The sequence below is a fragment of the Engystomops pustulosus genome, chromosome 7 (assembly GCF_040894005.1).
Source record: "Engystomops pustulosus chromosome 7, aEngPut4.maternal, whole genome shotgun sequence".
NCBI classification, from domain to species: Eukaryota; Metazoa; Chordata; class Amphibia; order Anura; family Leptodactylidae; genus Engystomops; species Engystomops pustulosus.
The window spans coordinates 124697632-124717770 of record NC_092417.1 but is presented as its reverse complement, the minus strand read 5'-3'; the positions used below and the strand labels follow the sequence as shown (position 1 = coordinate 124717770).

The 20139-nt window shown below is 43.8% G+C and overlaps 1 protein-coding gene across 5 annotated transcripts in view; it reads right to left on the bottom strand.

Annotated features, from left to right (window-relative positions):
* SMPD3 (sphingomyelin phosphodiesterase 3) overlaps positions 1–20139 on the bottom strand; it is a 392437-nt gene that overhangs the window by 214380 nt on the left and 157918 nt on the right. The window contains exon 3 of one of the 5 annotated variants that reach the window (XM_072117749.1): positions 17030–17063. The exons of the other annotated variants lie outside the window; for them this stretch is intronic. The gene's annotated coding sequence lies outside the window, so the exon portion shown is untranslated. The remainder of the gene's footprint in view (positions 1–17029; positions 17064–20139) is intronic. 5 annotated transcript variants of the gene reach the window in all.

Here is a 20139-nt window from a genome sequence, read left to right as displayed (position 1 = left end):
TACTTACTAGGGGACTGTGTGGGTGAAATTACTTACTGGGGGACTGTGTGGGCACATTACTTGTCAGGGAACTGTGTGGGCACATTACTTACTTGGGGACTGTGTGAGGGACATTACTTACTGGGGGGCTGTCTGGGGGCACATTCCTTACTGGGGGCTGTGTGGGCACATTACTTTCTGGGGGGCTGTGTGAGCACATTACTTACTGGGGGGCTGTGTGGGGACATTAATTACTGGGGGCTGTGTGAGCACATTACTTCCTGGGTGGCACATTCCTGTGGGGGCACATTATTTCCTGGGTGGTAGTGGGGGCACATTACTTCCTGGGGGGCTGTGCAGATTCCTGTGGGGGCACATTATTTCCTGGGTGGTAGTGGGGGCACATTACTTCCTGGGGGGCTGTGTGAGGACATTACTTACTGGGGGGCTGTGTGGGCACATTATTTCCTGGCTGGCTGTGTGAGGACATTACCTACTGGGGGGCTGTGTGGGCACATTACTTACTGGGGGGCTGTGGGGGCACATTATTTACTGGGGGACTGTGTGGGGGACATTACTTACTGGGGGTAACTGTGTGGGGCATGTTACTAGAAGGATGCGTGGGGCACATTTCTTGGGGCATGTTCACACGTGACACTAGGACAGGCCTCGGTTTAATCTAATTTGCGTTTCTAGTGTGATCGGTAACAAGCACCTGGTGTTGTATAAATGCAAGACAAACATGTGATTGCAGCTGAGCTGAAATTGTAAATGGAGGGGGGGGGGGGGTAGAGGAGAGGCTGTGTATTCAGGTGGACGTAGGCTGTGTACACAGGGGGGTAGGGGACGAGGCTGTGTATAAATGGTAGAGAGGATAGAGAGGAGAGGCTGTGTATACAGGGGGGTAGAGGAGTGGCTGTGTATACAGGGGGCGTAGGCTGTGTATACAGGGGGTAGGGGACGAGGCTGTGTATAAAGGAGAGGCTGTGTATACAGGTGGGTAGAGGAGAGGCTGTGTATACAGGGGGGTAGCAGAGAGGCTGTGTATACAGGGGGGTAGAGGAGAGGCTGTGTATACAGGGGTGTAGAGGAGAGGCTTTGTATACAGGGGGGTTGGGTAGAGCCTGTATATAAATGGTAGAGAGGAGAGGCTGTGTATACAGGGGGGGGGGGGGTGTTCATTATTGGGGGGAGGCTAATCGGCCCTGGTCCCAGGTTGTTAATTACCGTATATTCCGGCGTACAAGACGACCTGGTGTATAAGACGACCCCCCTACTTTCCTGTTAAAATATAGAGTTTAAGATATATTCGCCGTATAAGACTACCCCTTTTCCAACACATACAAAACACTAGTAAAAATTTAAAAAAAAAAAATTGAATTTAACATGGTCCTTTTTTTAATTTAAATTCTTATGATATGCAGGTATATAGCAGGAAAACTGTCGCTCATAAACATAAGGCATACAACAACAACATTACCATCGTCCATTTTACTGTAAATGTTACCATACTGTACCTTAAATTTTTATTTTATTAAATATTCCATGCCATGTACTCAGAAGCGGGAAAAAAATTCCAAATGCAATGAAAATGGTGAAAAAACGCATTTGCGCCATTTTCTTGTGGGCTTGGATATTACGTCTTTCACTGAGCGCCCCAAATGACATGTCTACTTGATTCTTTGGGTCGGTAAGATTAAGGGGATACCAAATTTGTATAGGTTTTATAATGTTTTCATACATTTACAAAAATGAAAACCTCCTGTGCAAAAATTATTTTTTTGATTTTGCCAACTTCTGGCGCTAATAACTTTTTTATACTTTGGTGTACGGAGCTGTGGGTGGTGTCATTTTTTGCGAAATTTGATAGTATTTTCACTTATATCATTTTTAGGACTGTACAACCTTTTGATCACGTTTTATAGATTTTTTTATATTTTTCAAAATGGCAAAAAAGTGCCATTTTCGACTTTGGGCGCTATTTTCCATTACGGGGTTAAACGCATTGAAAAACCATTATCATATTTTGATAGATCGGCATTTTCGGACGCGTCGATACCTGATGTTTTTATGATTTTTACTGTTTATTTATATTTATGTCAGTTCTAGGGATAGGAGGGTGATTTGAAATTAATTTTAGTTTTTTTTTATTATAATTTTTTTTTTTTAACTTTTTTTTTTTTTTTTTTTTACTATTTTTCAGACTCCCTAGGGTACTTTAACCCTAGGTTGTCTGATCGATCCTATCATATACTGCCATACTACAGTGGCAGTATATGATAGTGATAGTATATAGTATAGTGATAGTGATAGTATGATATGATAGTATATAAAATGGCTAAAAACAGGTCTTCAAAAGCCTTGATAAATGTGTCTAAGCTTTTCACACTGTGGCTCAAAACCACCAGAATTGTGGCGCAAGGGCGTTAATACTTTTCCCCCATTGTAGTTCATGTTATGAACTACCTAAAAAAAATTGCAAAAATAATCATACCACCAAAATAACTTAATAACTAAGATTTATCAAAAATCTGCTTTATGTAGTCATGGTTTTTTTAAGCAACCTCTCATTTTTATAGTATGTTAGGAGGCTTAAAGCATTAGAAGTGATTTTTCAAATTTTCTTAAGTTTTGAGGGACCTACTCTCAAGTGATTTTGAGAGGCCCATATAATTAAAAAAAACAACATAAATGACGCCATTTGAGAAGCTGTACCCCTCATTGGATGTAAAACAACTTTTCAGAAGTCTGCTAACCCTTTAAATGTTTCACAGGGGTTGAAACAAAACGGAGGAAAAATTTAGAAATTGGGATTTTTTTATCTTGCCTAAATTAATAACGATGAGCAGATGTATCAAAGACCAGTTTCAAAATGTTTAAATGAACTTTGGGAAACAATTTGTTTCAAATACCTGGACTTGACCCAAATTGGCCCCTAAAATGAAACCACATGAAATCAGTGGGGACCCAACTTTAAGACCCAGAAATGGTTGTAAAATGCAGGAAGTAAGGGGGGAAATCGGGGTAAAAACAGAGCATTTGTCCTGCTAAAAATAGGATAGGAAAAGTACTTAAAATGATAAGATAAAAAATAAAGACATAAATAATTAAAAACAAATAAAATGTTGTTGTTAACCCCTTACCTTATGTGACGTACTACTACGGAGGGGACTCAGCTAGTTTATTACAGCAAATACCAACTGGTAACACTTGCGGTTGGGGCTGGCAGCAATCGCCGGTGTCAACCCTCTAAATGCCTCAGGCTGCCAAATTAAATTACTGGTGGCGCGTGGGCCCCATCATCTTGGATTAGAACGCCTCCCCCGTGACATCATCGGGGGCAGCAATCAGTTGCCATGACAGCCTTCGGTCTTCCAAAGACCCAAGGCTGTCTGGTTTTCACCTATTCATTACAATGTGTGATTTGAACATTGTAATAAATGAGGAGGAAATTATATACTGGTATAATGGTGTATGGCAGTGCATTGAAGGATCAATCAAACAACCTAGAGTTAAAGTGGGGCCTGAAAAATAGTAAATTTTTTTAAAAAAAAAAACCTTAAAATTCAAATCATCCCCCTTTCCCTAGAAGTCATATAAATACACCTAGAATTAATAAACAGTAAAAATCATAAACATGTAAGGTATCCCCACATACCAAAATCTACAATCTATCAAAATATAATAACATTTTTCATGACTGCATGACTGCGTTTATTGACTGCAACAGAAGGCATTGTCAGGGGCTAAAAGGTGCTAAAATTGGCTAGGGAAAACAGTTTCCAATGATTTTTGATATTGTGTTAAGGAGGGGATGTTGTGAACATTTTTCTGACATACTTCATTAGGATATTCTGCTTTGTTCCCATTCACACGGTCGCTTGGGGGTTGGGGGGGCGGTGATACAGCAAACACACTGACACACACACATTGGGGCAGATTTACTTACCCGGTCGCGTGCATGCCAGCGCCGATGCGCCACAATCCGATCGCGCGCCAAAATCCCGGGCCAATTCAGGTACAATCGGCGCAAATCGGAAATATTCGGGTAACACGTCGGGAAAACGCGAATCGGGCCCTTAGTAAATGACCCCCAATGACACACAGAAAACACCACTTACCTCTCACATGTTCTTGTCTTCCCTCAGCAGTGCTGCATGAACAAGACCTGTTGATGACGCATCTTACAGGTCCTGAAAGGTAAATAGTAATGCATGCGTGTTGGGAGCCGGCCACGTGTATTACCATAAAGAGTAGAGCAGGGTAGCGACAGATGCGCAGAGTTCCATTATGTATCTGGTGAAACACCTGAAAATTCTGCCTGACACAGCTCGTTTGATAAGGGGATGATGTGCTGCATATCCTCTCGTGCTCCAGCGTCTGGGGTATAGAGAGTTGAAAGTTGCGCATGGAGACATTGGTGGACGCTGTGGAGTATCGTGGAGGCAAAATGGACAGGAAACAGCCGGGGCAGCATGCATGGATGCCTCTGAGGCTGCCTAATCTTGGGATGGAGCTGGCGGTCCGCTGCCAGGCGAGCTTTCGCCTGTCCAAGCCCCTGTCTCTCGGCTACTCCCCACAAAATGGGCCTGGGGGCCTGAAGAATTTACTTTGAAAAAATTATAATTTTCGAATCAGGCCGGGTCGTTTGAATATTTCACCTAGGAATAATGGAATAGCATAGTGGTTCTATTTTTAATTGTTTTTTCGGAAATGGTTCCATGATTAAGAGCGACAGTATGGGGCATCCATATTGCGCTGCTATGATTGCAACTTCAGGTCTCCAGCATGGCGGTGACAGATGGGCCGAGTTCCACTATGTATCTGGTGAAACACCTGAAAATTCTGCCTGACACAGCTCGTTTGATAAGGGGACGATGTATGGAGGCAGTGAAATAGTAGTAGATTAAAGGTGCTGCAGTTAAAACTATGTTAGTTGGATCTTGGGAAGGAGCTGGCGGTCCGCTGCCAGGCGAGCTTTCGCCTATCCAAGCCCCTGTCTCTCGGCTACTCCCCAAACAGCACTTCTAAGAACCTTTTGTATAAGATCAAGTGTAGTAGTGTTCTTATAAGTTTGGGTTATGGCAGGTGAGGGGAATGTAAACAGATGTGCAAGAAGCGCTGAAATAATATCGGTAACTGATAAAAGTTTGCCAGTATATTTTGTGGATAACACAGCAGGGTGGTGACAAAGTTAATAAGTTTGATGTGGAAGCCATGAAAACAACCCAAAATTCTGCCTGACACAGCTCGTTTGATAAGGGGACGATGTATGGAGGCAGTGAAGTAGTAGTAGATTAAAGGTGCTGCAGTTAAAACTATGTTAGTTGGATCTTGGGGACGATGTATGGAGGCAGCTATATGGACAACGTGTGAAGGCAGCTATATGGACAACGTGTGGAGGCTGCTATGTAGACAATTTAATTTGGATAGTGCCTGTATGTGGCAGTCCAAAAAGTTTTCAAACCAGAGGAGCAGGTAGGTGGTCCTCCAGAAAAATTAAATAGATTGAGTGCCTCTATGTGGCAGTCCAAAAAAGTTTTCAAACCAGAGTAGCAGGTAGGTGGTCCTCCAGAAAAATTAAATAGCGTGTACGCTTATCGGTGATGATGCCACCAGCTGCACTGAAAACCCGCTCGGACAACACGCTAGCGGCAGGGCAGGCAAGAACCTCCAAGGCGTACAGCGCCAGTTAGTGCCACATGTTCAGCTTTGAAACCCAGTAGTTGTAGGGAGCTGTGTGATCATTTAGGACGATGGTATGGTCAGCTACGTACTCCCTCACCATCTTTCTCTAAAGATCAGCCCTACTCTGCCGAGACTGGGGACAGGTGACAGTGTCTTGCTGGGGTGACATAAAACTGGCAAAGGCCTTGTAAAGCGTACCCGTGCCAGTGCTGGACAAGCTGCCTGCTCGACTACTCTCCCTCGCTACTTGTCCCGCAGAAGTACGCCGCTAGCGCTGTCAGAAGGGAAATACTGTTTCAGCTTGTGCACCAGGGCCTGCTGGTATTCATGCATTCTCACACTCCTTTCCTCTCCAGGGATGAGAGTGGAAAGATTTTGCTTGTACCGTGGGTCCAGGAGAGTGAATACCCAGTAATCGCTGCTGGAATAAATTCTTTGAACGCGAGGGTCACGGGATAGGCAGCCTAGCATGAAATCTGCCATATGCGCCAGAGTACTAACGCGCAAGAATTCACTCCCCTCCTCCTCCAACTCCTCCAACTCCTCTTCTTCTGCCCATACACGCTGAACAGTGAAGGACTGAACAATGGTCCCCTCTTCTGTCTCGCCAACATTCTCCTCCTCTTCCTCCTCATCCTCCTCCACCTCCTCCGATATGCGCTGAGAAACAGACCTGAGGGTGCTTTGGCTATCAACAAGGGAATCTTCTTCCCCCGTCTCTTGTGACGAGCGCAAAGCTTCCGACTTCATGCTGACCAGAGAGTTTTTCAACAGGCCAAGCAGCGGGATGGTGAGGCTGATGATGGCGGCATCGCCACTGACCATCTGTGTTGACTCCTCAAAGTTACTCAGCACCTGACATCCACGTTCACTCCTCATTGTAGACTTGAGGAAGCTGACTGACTTGACTACCAGTTCTGGTGGAAGTTGACATCTGGCAGTCTACAATCGCTCTGCGCTGCTGGTAAACTCTGGATAACATGGTTAATGTTGAATTCCACCTTGTGGACACGTCGCACAACAGTCGGTGAGCGGGCAGTTGGAGGCTGCGCTGCGCTGCCCTGAGAGTGGCAGCATCTGTGCTGGACTTCCTGAAATGCGCACAGATGCGGCGCACCTTCGTGAGCAAATCAGACAGATTGGGGTATGTCTTGAGGAACCGCTGAACTATGAGATTTAACACATGGGCCAGGCATGGCACATGTGTCAGTCTGCCGAGTTGCAGAGCCGCCACCAGGTTACGGCCGTTGTCACACACAACCATGCCTGGCTTCAGGTTCAGCGGTGCCAGCTACAGATCAGTTTCTGCCGTGATGCCCTGTAATAGCTCTTGGGCGGTGTGCCTTTTATCGCTTAGGCTCAGCAGTGTGAGCACCGCCTGCTGTCGCTTAGCGACGGCACTGCTGCTGTGCCTAGAGCTACCGACTGATGGCGCCATGCCCACGGATGGTAATTCGGAGGAGGAGGTGGAGGAGGGGTGGGAGAAGGAGGAGGCATAGTAGGCCTGAGAGACCTGGACCGAGGTAGGCCCCGCAGTCCTCGGCGTCGGCAGTATTTGACCAGCCCCAGGGTCAGACTCGTTCCCAGCCTCCACCAGGTTATCCCAATCTGCCGTCAGCGACATATAGTGGCCCTGCCCGGCAGCACTCGTCCACGTGTCAGTGGTCAGGTGGACCTTGTCAGAAACGGCGTTGGTCAGGGCACGGATGATGTTGTCTGACACGTGCTTGTGCAGGGCTGGGACGGCACATAGGTAAAAGTAGTGGCGGCTGGGGACCGAATACCGAGGGGCGGCCGCCGCCATGAGGTTTCGAAAGGCCTCGGTCTCTACCAGCCTATAGGGCAGCAACTCCAGGCTAAGCAGTTTGGAGATGTGGACGTTGAGGGCTTGGGCATGTGGGTGGGTTGCACTATACTTCCTTTTGCGCTCCAGCGTCTGGGGTAAGGAGAGCTGAACGCTGGTGGATGCTGTGGAGGATCGTGGAGGCGAAGATGGGGTTTTCGCACGGGAGGTGTTTGGGCCGGGGTCCTGGGCAGGGGGCTGACTAGCAGTTGACACAGGGGAAGGAGCAATGGTGTGCCCGGCCGGAGGTGAACAGGCTTGGTGCCATTGAGTGGGGTGTTTAGCATTCATATGCCTGCGCATACTGGTGGTAGTTAAGCTAGTAGTGGTGGAACCCCTGCTGATCCTGGTTTGGCACAGGTTGCACACCACAGTCCGTCAGTCATCCGGTGTTTCTTTAAAGAACCTCCAGACTTCTGAAAATCTAGCCCACGCCACGGGAGCTTGACTACGTGAAACATTTGGCGCTGATGCACCAGCTCTGGCCCTGCCTCTCCGTCTGGCCCCACCACTGCCTCTTCCAACCTGTTCTGGTATAGGACTCGCCTCCGTCTCAGAAGCACTGTGTTCACCCAGCCTATCAACCCAGCTTGGGTCTGTCACCTCATCATCCTCCGATCCCTCAGTCTGCTCCCCCCTTGGACTTCCTGCCCTGACAACAACTTCACCACTGTCTGACAACCGTGTCTCCTCATCGTCCGACACCTCTTTACACACTTTTTCCACTACGTCAATAATGTCATCATCACCCACAGAATGCGACCGGTGGAAAACCTGGGCATCGGAAAATAGCTCAGCAGCAACCTGACAAGTGGTTTGTGACTCTGGGAAGGGTCCAGAAAACAGTTCCTCAGAGTGTGCCGGTTCAAAGGCCAAATTTTCCTCGGAGGAAGCAGACTGGGGGCAAGGAGGCTGAGGTGGAGGAGCTGGAGGAGTGCTGATTTCGGTGACATGGGTGGACTGTGTGGAAGAATGACTGGTGGACAAATGGCTAGAAGCATTGTCCGCAATCCACGACATCACCTGTTTGCACTGTTCTGTCCTCAACAGAGATGCCATTTTCTCGAGCTGGCGAAATACTCGTCCGAGCATCAAGCTCGGAGGAGTGTGTTTGCTCATCTCTAGTCCTAATAAATAATTTGTTGTTATTTAAAATTTTGCTCCCCTTAGCAGAAAAATGCTGCTGACATACACTGTGATGGAGAATTAAAATGCTACTGGCCCTTTAATCAGTTCGCTGATTTCCTCCACACGGAGAAGACACAGGGGATAAGATGGCTGCTGGTCACATCACAAGTCCTGCCTGGGCATGTCATGTGATCACCACCATGTTTGGCTGTAGTCGGTTGGTTGCAGTGCATACAGTATGGCCAGTGTTTTGGTGATGGCAGTTGCACATCATTACTATGGTAACAGAGCAAAACCTGTTAGATCATCACTGGGAGCAGAGTATTAGAGGTAGGAACTTACTTAGTTACTGAAACTAAAGGATCTTGGGACTTGTAGTTTCCAGTGCCGACCATCTTGGTGTTAACTCTGCATACTTTAGAGAGGCCATAATATTTTGTGAATCATAAAATCAAACTATTTAAGCTCCATTTTGTGACAGATGACATTGAGTTTTGTTATATTCATTTATTTATAGAATCAAGGGTTTTTGTGTCAGATGTTCATATTCCCAGAATACCCCTTTAAGTGATTCTGACAACTTTAATAAACTATTTGTTTGGCAATTGGGAAACCTTCCTGGAGGATGATGTGGTGCACGCAGAAGCCTTCTCTGGAGGGTGTCAAAGATGATGCTTAGTGGACATTTCATTTCATATGTGGAACTTTACCCGTCACTGACCAAAGCTCAATCGATCTATTATATTTTACCCTCAGCTGACAACAAACTACAAAGTGACCCAAATATTAAAGGTATCCGTAGGGATGTAACGATCACAGTCGCAGGGTGTACAACTGCGACCAGGCCCTGCTGGACGGGGCAGTAACAGCTGCAGGCCCCTGGAGCGGTGCATGAGCCAGATGCATGGGGCCTCATGTAAGTGTCTCAGTGGCGCTAAGTGCTTTACTGCTCGGCAGCAGCCAGAAGAAGACAGCCACGACAAGCAGTAAGAAAGCAGGGGAAAGGGGGTGAGTATATATTCTGAGTTCAGACTGAGTTCTTCTGATATGCAGCAGACCTAAAACTGTAATCATTTCAGTGTCAATTCTGCTGTTTAGCAGGGAAGCAGGACCCCAATGCATTATATATCAATAAAAAAATCCACCTTATGGCACACCTTATGGTGTACTGGATAGAACCTTGATTTGGGTTTTAAATTGGTATGAGATCTGTTCGGTCCTACTCAGGATACTCCAGTGTGGGGGCAGCGATGTCATTGTTTAGTAGATTGAAATGCCTTTTTAGTGTTACCGTAATTTTCTAAATTTATTTAGATCAACAAACAGATCAAACTCTTTTGAACTTGATGTGGGACAGTATGAGAGACCTTTCTCTAATATTGTGGTCTCCTGGGCTGATAAGTTATGACTAGATAGATTAGAAATCTATCTTTACTAAATTCTTGGTTGTGAATTCTATGGAAGTTTTTTCTTTGTCACCTTTTATCTTTTCCTTTTGTTCTTCGGGGTCTCTATTAGTGAGTCCTCTTGGGAGGCAGTCGTATCTAGATCTGTTTTTTCCTCTTACTCTTCTGCCTCTTTTGCAATGTTTTTCCTTTTTAGACTCAACGGGGCTGCCGGAAATACAGTTTCCTTTAGTATTGTTTTCAAAGTGTAAGGATGTAGAGATATTGGTTTTATGTCTCCGGGAAGCTGGAGAGGTAAAAAGACTAAGTTTCATTAAGAAACAGAGCTTCACAATTCAGAGTGCAGTTGTTAAATGGTTCCTTCTTGTTGCTCTTGGTCATAGGCGTAAAGAACAGATGGTTGGCTCCATCTTGAGGGCTATTCTAAGGCGAATTGATGCTATGGACTGTAAGTGCCGATTCATTTAGGTCTCCACTAGGGAATTTCCCAGAGGGAAGAATGGGTTTAGGTAGATTATCAATAAGTGAGTTAAGGTCTTTTCTACTTGTGGCTTGTATATGAGTTTGAGTAATATAAGCCTTTGATGTCATCGGAACCTGAGAATCCTTCCTGTGGGCTAGATTGGTGGTGTAAATCCCTATTGGTTCAGGTTTCTCTTTGTGGTGTGTGGGCTCTAATCTGGTAGGCTGTTGGTTTTTAGTGTTATTATTATTATTCGTGGACGATTTAAAAGTTCTGGTACGAGACTGTTCTCCACTTTCCACTCTGTGAGCCAGTGGAAAGGAACCAGAATGATGAAAGTCGTATTGAACATTTATTTTTTGAATTGAAAAAATGGAGAAAATTGGAATCTCAACACCATCTTGAAAAACAGTTTTTGAAGATTCATTTAAAGGAGAAAATTGTCCCTAGAGGTTTACGTGTTAGGATTGGGTAACACAGAAGACAGGGGATAGTGTGCCCTGAGCTTGCCCCAACCTCTGTCCCTTCCTATAGCCCACCCACGCTAAACCGTGGGGCGACTACTTGAAGACTTGAAATACACTGGATAAGTGTGGGAAGGGAAACACGAACAGACTGACAAACATAAAACACAAAAGAGTGGTAAACTAGCCGGAGTAACAACGAGAGGGTAAGTCAAGAACAAAGTCAGTAAGCAAAGAGTCAATGTAAAAAAACTATCCGAGGTCACAAAAATATAGATACAGAGCACGTCAAACCTAATGCAGAGAGCGAGTGAAGAAAGGGATTTCAAACACTGGCACAGGTGACTAGTGAGGCTGCAATTTATGCAGCCAGAACCCCACCTCCAGAACCTGATAGGAGCTGGAGAACTTCTGGGAATTAACCCCTCATGGTGCAGAATAACCAAGCACAATAGCAGGCACCATGCAGAGGTACCACAAGTCCCAGCAGTTCAGAACACAACTCCTAGACGAGGTCTTAGCAGCCGCTGCCCAGGGTGAACGCCACAGACCGCTGGAAGTGGATGAGAGGTGGAGTTTGTGCGGGTACGCGCCGGAGGTCGGAGAACGCTGCTAGCACCACCAGAAGAACCAGAAGTCCCAGCATTCTCCCTAGCGAACCTGACATTACGCCTGCGGCCTGAACCAGCTTTTAAAAATGACATTTTGTTTGTGGGGAACTGGGACAATGTTTTACATGATTGCTTTGTGTCCCTTTTGAATAGCCTGTGTGTTAAACGTTTGTCCCTCTCAGAGAACTGTACAGAAAAAATTGATGATATATTGTCCCAGTTAATTCAGTTTGAACAATCGACTGTATATATTAAGCTTAATAAGAAATTGATGTTGAATATTGAGATGTTTGAAAAAGAAATCCTAGAAAGGAAACGTGGGAAATTAGAGAGAGATAGAAGAGATTATAGATCCAACAATATAAAGTATTGGTACAAAAATGATAAGAAAGAGGTTAAGGATAGCGCCCACAGCAAATCATACCAAACGTATGAAAAGAAAGAACCACACAAACATAGGTATAGAGCAAATAAAAATTCTTACACTAATTCCCTCAATGTCCACAACAAGAAAACACAAAATAGATATCAAAGTGGAGAACAGTCTCCTACCAGAACTTTTAAATCGTCCGTGAATAATAATAATGACACTAAAAACCAACAGCCTACCAGTTTAGAGCCCACACACCACAAAGAGAAACCTGAACCAATAGGGATTTACACCACCAATCTAGCCCACAGGAAGGATTCTCAGGTTCCGACGACATCAAAGGCTTATATTACTCAAACTCATATACAAGCCACAAGTAGAAAAGACCTTAACTCACTTATTGATAATCTACCTAAACCCATTCTTCCTTCTGGGAAATTCCCTAGTGGAGACCTAAATGAATCTGTACTAACAGTCCATAGCACCAATTCCCCTTTGAATAGCCCTCAAGATGGAGCCAACCATCTGTTCTTTACGCCTATGACCAAGAGCTACAAGAGGGAACCATTTAACAACTGCACTCTGAATTGTGAAGCTCCGTTTCTTAATGAAACTGAGTCTTTTTTAGGGCTTCCCGGAGAGATAAAACAGAGATCGCTACATCCTTACACTTTGAAAACAATACTAGTGGAAACTGTATTTCCGGCAGCCCTGTTGAGTCTAAATAAAAAAAAAAAACATTGTAAAAGAGGCAGAAGAGTAAGAGGAAAAAACAGATCTAGATACGACTGCCTCCCAAGAGGACTCACTAATAGAGACCCCGAAGAACAAAAGGAACAGATAAAAGGAGAAAAAGAAAAAACTCCCATAGAATTCACAACCAAGAATTTAGTAAAGATCTTTCATCTATCTAGTCATAACTTATCAGCCCAGGAGACCACACTATTAGAGAAAGGTCTCTCATACTGCCCCACATTACATTCAAATGAGTTTGATCTGTTTGTTGATCTAAATAAATTTATAAGAAAATTAACACTAAAAAGGCATTTCAATCTACTGAACAATGACATCGCTGCCCCCACACTGGAGTATCCTGAGAAGGACCGCACAGATCTGAATGTGACTCATATAGACACAAACAGAGAAGTACCCTTCAATTTAAAACCCAAATCAAGGTTCTATCCAGTACACCATAAGGGTAATTTCATGGAGACCTTTTATTCCCTGGTGTCTACTGAATTTCAGAGCCTATACGCCAAATGTGATATGGATCCCGGGATGATCGAGAAGAGTACGATCACTAGGAAAAAGAGAAACAAGAATAACAAAAGGCATAATTTGACCTTTAAAGAAAGAGTGGCTTTAAAAGAACTAGCAGCTAGACAAGATATAATGATCAAGTCAACAGATAAAGGAGGGGGGATCGTCATTCAAGACAGGACTGATTATGTCCTAGAAGCTGAACGTCTCCTTTCCGACACAGAGTTTTATTCTAGACTGGCCTCCGATCTCTCTGTGAAATATAAAAGTGAGCTATATAAACTTTGGATGAAGGTTTTTGTACTGGCGTCTTAAATAAAAAAGAATACCAGTATCTTAGAATACAGGAACCGGTCACTGCCCTTTTTTATCATTTACCGAAGATCCACAAAAGGCAGACCAACCCCCCCGGGAAGACCAATAATAGCAGGTATAAATTCATTAACTTCCAACCTGTCCCATTATGTGGACCTTTATCTACATAAATACGTTAGATCTTTGGATGCGTTCCTGCTAGATACATCTGATTTGATCAAACAAGTAACCAGGCAGAAATGGGATGATTCATTTATATTTATAACACTGGATATTAGTTCATTATATACGAATATACCCCATGATCTTGGGATCCATGCCATCTCCCTCTTTTTGAATAATGATCCATCCATTTCCGACTTGCAGACCAATTTCATATTAAGAGCCACCAATTTTATCCTAAAACAACTACTTTTCATTTCTGAACAAAATATTTTTGCAAAAACGGGGAACAGCTATGGGGAGCAAGTTCACCCTGAGCTTTGCGAACCTTTATGTTGGATTATTTGAAAAACAAGTTATTTATCAACATAAAGAGTCTGCTCAATGTCAACTTTACAAAAGATTCATCGATGATATATTCATAATTTGGAGTGGAAGTGAGAAGGAAGCCAATGACTTTGTTAAGGATATTAATGAAAATATGTGGGGGCTTGAATTTACCTGCAACATTGCCAAGAATATTGCAGAATTCTTGGATGTTGAGGTATTTCATACCCCAGATGGCAACATCAAAACCAGGTCATACTTTAAACAGGTGGACAGCAATAGCTATCTGGGTTTCGATAGTAACCATTTCAAAAAGTGGCTGGTAAATGTGCCGTACGGGCAGTATAAGCGTATCAGAAGAAACTGCACAGACGACGCTGACTACAACCGCCAAAGCCAAGTACTAACTAGGAGATTCAAAGCTAAGGGATACCCCTCCAGTTTAGTAACCACTGCCAGGAAGAAAGCAGGAACCTTAACTCAAGAACGATGCCTACTACCTGGGAAAAATAAAAAAGGATCCTTTGACCTAAATTTCATCACTACATTCTCAACAGACAGAAAAAACATAAGAGAGATTCTAGCTAAACATTGGGGAGTTTTAATGCACGACCCATATCTGAGGGAAGCCATCCCTAGGTACCCACACCTGACTTTCAAGAGAGCACATACCAGTCATTTAAAACTGGGAACATTCAAAAACCCCATAGTAACCCTCTTTCCTAAAGTAATGGGTAGCTATAGATGTGGCCATCAGAGATGCAAGTGCTGCGAGTCAATTATGCATAGACAGAAGAGTCTCATGTCCAATATAACTAAGGAAACTTATCAAATAAAAAGCTTCTTAAATTGCAGCTCTAATTACATCATCTATTTAATAGAGTGTAAATGCAAACTTCAATATATCGGACGGACCATACAACCGCTAAAAGAAAGGTTCAATAAAGACAGACACAACATCCAAAACGGTTTTGCCTTGCACAGTGTATCTCGACATACAGCCACCCATCATGATTGCAGTGTTAAGGATTTTGCTGTACTCCCAATAGAACACATTAACACAACTGTCCCACAAAGATACAATAACCTCAAAAAGAGGGAGATGTGCAACATCACTGCCAATGCAAGGCAGAGGAGTTGTTGCAAATAAGCCCCTTATATGTGTGTCCCCCTAATAGAGAGTCTGATCAGCTCCCCTGCAGGACACTACACATATACTCAGGTAATTGTGCAGCGGTAGATTCTGCCTGGATAAGCAAGGGTTAAACATTATTTCTTGTTATCATCCAATGATATGCCTCAATGCACTTAAATGTGAACTGGAGTGTGATTGGAGGAGTAGACCACCTGACCAGGGAGTAACTAAACCCTTAGTCAGGGGAGGAGTCAGTCTCTTCAGGCCCAGCTCTGCTAGTGAGCAGATGTGTCTTAGACCCAGCTCTCCACACGGGAGGGAGAGTTCCAGAAACTTCTTAGAGAGCAGATCTCTCAGGCCCAGCTCTCACCACATGAGAAGCTCCTAGGCCTCTACAGACAGAGTGACACAGGACAAACAGGACAAAGCTGCAGCTTCCAGAATTGGTCACAGCTACATCCCAGCCTGCCCCTGCATCTAGGCTGGTGACCCAACTCCTGAGGTTCCTTCTCCAAGATCACTCTAGTACTGCACTTGTACAGAATCGTTTGGCGTGTTGTTACCATTGGTTCGAATAAAGAACTGTAAGTTACTTTTATGCACAACATTGCCTCTGTCTGGTCCCTGCTATGGCTGTATCACCATCAAGGGCGCCCCATCCATCTACCAGGGACACATACTACAGACTCTAATGGCTGCCCCAGGGAGAACCAGTACATCAGCCTCTCCCTCTATATCATTTCTTGCATACACCACCTGATGGAGACCTGCCAGGCTGTGGGACAGCCCTCCGGTCCCCATATCAAGCACCGTGACACTAGCGTGCCTAGGCCGCAACTGCCAGCCACTCCGGTATTCTGGGCCCTCACTGCACATTTGCACCATCGCACAGCCGTCCACGAACTACCCGGATGTGTACATTTTGTATAGACCATTTACTTTATAAGTTTGTAAGAATGTATTATGTTGCCTTGATTGTCCTATGTTTGAAAAAGGGTCGAGAACCCGAAACACGTTATGAAGGACTGCATAAGTTGTTTTTTTTTGGTTTTTATGTAATTTTTATGTCATTTTACTTTTTTTCAATAAATCCATTTTCTTCAGGCCTGTTGAAGTATTTGAATGTTTGGGAGAGTACACTACCACCGCCCCGTGATAGGTCTAATTTGTGCATTTGTATACATATGCCAATAGGAAGACGGCGATGCAAAAATGATAGATTTTTCCCCAAATTAGGGTTTTATTTGGCAAATTTAGTAAAATGTAAGAAAAAATATGTTATCTCTGTAATCCTATTGACCCATAGAATAAAGCAGTGGTGGCGAACCTATGGCACGGGTGCCAGATGTGGCACTCAGAGCCCTTTCTGTGGGCACCTGGGCCATCGCTCCAGACAGGACTCAAAGAATCTTCCTGCAGTTCCAAGCAACTTTTGATACTTACTTCGCTACTTGGGACTGTAGGAAGAGAGAGAGATGAGTAGAAAGGGGCGAATTATCTTTGGAGGACCTCCTGCCGGCCCCACGATTCTCTGTGTACAGGGGGACACTGGAAAGAAGCTAAAATGATGCAAATTTTCCATCTTTCTACTGTGTTGCTGTCCTCAGGAGGCCAATATGATTATTGAAGAACAGGGAGCAATAAGTTACTGCTTTAATTTTTGGTTGGCACCCTGTGATAAATAAAGGGGGGTTTTGGGTTGCTTTTTGAGCACTCGGCCACTAAAAGGTTCGCCATCACTGGAATAAAGGGAACATGGTAATTAGTCTATATGGTAAAAAACCAAAAAAAATTTTTTAAATCCAGTACAGAATTGATACTTTTCTACTCCTGCCCTTAAAAGAAGTTAATACATTTTCAACAATAGGGGATACCAACCTTAAAATGGTAAAACTGGAAAAAGCATCTCATCCTGCAAAAACTCAAAAGCTAACATTTTATAGCCTACAAATCGAGCCGATGAGGTAATTAAAATGCTGGCAGCTGCAGGGCGCTCCTTCCCTTCTGCAACTCTCTGTGCGCCCTAAAAACGCAATGATTTCGAAATCATTTTTTTTTTGTAAATAAACGCAAAACTTAACAGCCAAAATATACCCCTAAAATGAAGTACAACATGTGAGGAAAAAACAACCTCAGAATCATTTTGATAAGTAACAGTGTTCAAAAGTTGTAACCATATAAACCAACGCAAGTCAGAATACAAAAGATGGGGCTGAGCCTTAAGCTACAAAATGGCTGCGTCCTTAAGAAGCTAAAGTGGTTTTTCCCATGAAAGAAAATTCTCACATCTATATCCCCTAGTAATGTTAACACAATAAAGGTAATTTTAACCCATTACTTTACAATTAACTCAATTTTATTGCTGTTTTAGCTCCTAACACTCTCTATGTTGCTCAGTGTAAAATCCCAGGGTGTGGGCGGGGCCTCTCTAAGCAGACACATTACTGTATTATCCATCTAGTTCTGTGGGGTGACAATGCGGTTACATTATTAGGGTACAGGGTTTATATGCACTTTCATCTGGCTTCTTTACTAACACACTGACACATAGATCAGAGACAGATCAGAGATGATGATATGCCTATTATACACACAGCTCTGCTACATCTCACCATGTGCTGGCAGGGTGTGAATCAGTCAGTGTCTCTCAGCTCCGGGTAGAGGGTGTGGCTACAGCCACACAGCAGAGACAGACAGAAACTCAGCTCCACAATCTCACACAAAAATACAAGATGGCAAAAAAAGAGATTTTTGTGCTTAATAGTTTTGCAGCACTTGCAGCGAGCGTGACCGCACCTAAATGCACCGATGGGAGGATTTACATCTAGAGAGACAGGGGGAAAAATTCACCCTTAAAGAATTCATGAATTGCAGTATAATGCTACATTCACACTGACGTATGGGGGACGTATATACGGCCGACGTATACACGGCCGATATACGTCCCCCATAGACGGCAATGGGTGCACGGCGCCCTACGGGAGCGGTACGGTGCACCGTACCGTACCGCTCCGTACCCCGGAAAAAGATAGGACATGTCCTATGTTTGTACGTAGTACGGCGCCGTGCGCTCACCTCCTCCTCCTCTCCCCGTGCACTGCCGTTGCCCGCTGCGGTACAGTACGGGCAGGCAATGGCAGTGTGAATGTAGCCTTAGCTATAACATTTGACTGTTAGAATGTACTTGCAGTATGTAGGGAGGACTACACTACCATTAAGGGAAAGACTTAACAGTCATAGGAGTAGAGGTTTTGCATAAAAAGAGGTTTTGCACTACACAGTGGGGGACATTTACTTAAAGTGTCGGTGTCTGCATTGGCTTTGTTACCGACCTGCTCTCGGAAAGAAGACACACATTTAATATTGTAGAGCTGTGCAGAGACATTTCTGGCGCCGAGACCATTTTCTGTCCCCGAAACCATTTTCTGTCCCGAGCACCAGAAATATGTCCAACAGTCCCTGCTAGACCAGTTTTCTTTTGGTCTACTTTCCGCCAGTTTACAGCGCCCAAAAATGGCTGTGACACATGTTAATTCTGTCTGAGTTTCCACTCCGCCAAAGCCACGCCCCTTTTCGGAGAAGAGTCGGAGCAGACGGAAAAAGGCATTTTTTCTGTCCCAGACAGCTAATAAATAGGTCTGAGAGCAGAACATGTGGTGAGAGCGCCACAAAACTGGCGGAAACACCATAGTAAATGTCCCCCATTGTCTCTAAACATGCAGAAGTACAACACAACTGTAATTATAAAGATTACTCCTATAGAGCAGTGTTCCTCAACCTTTTTTGTCCAGAGACTGGATGTAAACATACATTTTCTCCAGGGTCCAGAGGGTGGGGGGATGTGGTCTGGTGTCATAGTTCCATAGCCAAAAATTTATGTTTTCATGTCCCACCATAACTCCCTGCATGCCTAGTTTAATTTGTCCCATTTCCTGAAGAAGGACCCCCCACTTATAGTGTCTCCTTTCCTGCTGCATGCCCCCTCCCATGTCTCCTTTCCTGCATCATGCCTTCCTACCGTGTCCCTTTCCTTTAGCTGCCCCCACCCTCTGCTTCCAATGTGAAAAAAAATACACCTTAATAATTCCCATGCAGCAGTCTTCTCTTCCTTCACTGGTTCTATTGTCGGTCGACACATGATGTAATGAAATAATGATGCTCGCCTTCAATAGAGCAATGCATTAGCATGGAAATTATGTGAAGGAAAAGAAGACGGCTGCAGGAGAACAGAGAAGATGAGTAAATCTTTTTTTTCAGCAGCCCGGTCTTGGGACATGGACTGGTGGTTGGGGAACATTGCTATAGAGTACTGTATATCAAAACCTGCATAGGTTCAATGCACTGAAACAAAGGGAGAGCTTTTGGATTTTCAAATTAAAAACTTTGATCTTTGCAGGTCTCAATGAGAGTTTAGAAAGTGTGTTCTAAAAATCTAGAACTGGACCCTAATTGACCCACCTTACAGTTTTGTCCCTTTGGTAATAATGCATTATAACTAAAATCAACATACTGATTTTCACTCTAGCACACTTATATACATGGCAGATTTCCATGAACACACTTTAATCCATTTCATCATTTTAAGTATACTGTTTTACCTTTATGCATACATTGATATACAGGGAGTCCCGGGTTAAATACAAGATAGGATCCATATGTTTGTTCTTAAGTTGAATTTGTATGTAAGTCGAAACTGTATATTTTTTCATTGTAGATCCAGACAAATTTTTTTTCCTCTGTTTGTTTTTTTGTTTCATTTTATTTGCAGGTTAGTATGCAACTAGAGGTCTGTCAGTCAGGTGTCCTTAAGTTGACGCTTGTCTGTATTATAAATGTTAATTATTAGGATGTTATGACCGGTGTTTACAAAGTATAATATTTTGGAAATGGTGAATTTTTCAAATTTTAATTTCTTTCGTGGATATATGCAAAGCATATCACAAAAATGTGTCCACTAACATGAATAACAATGTGTGACAAAAATACAA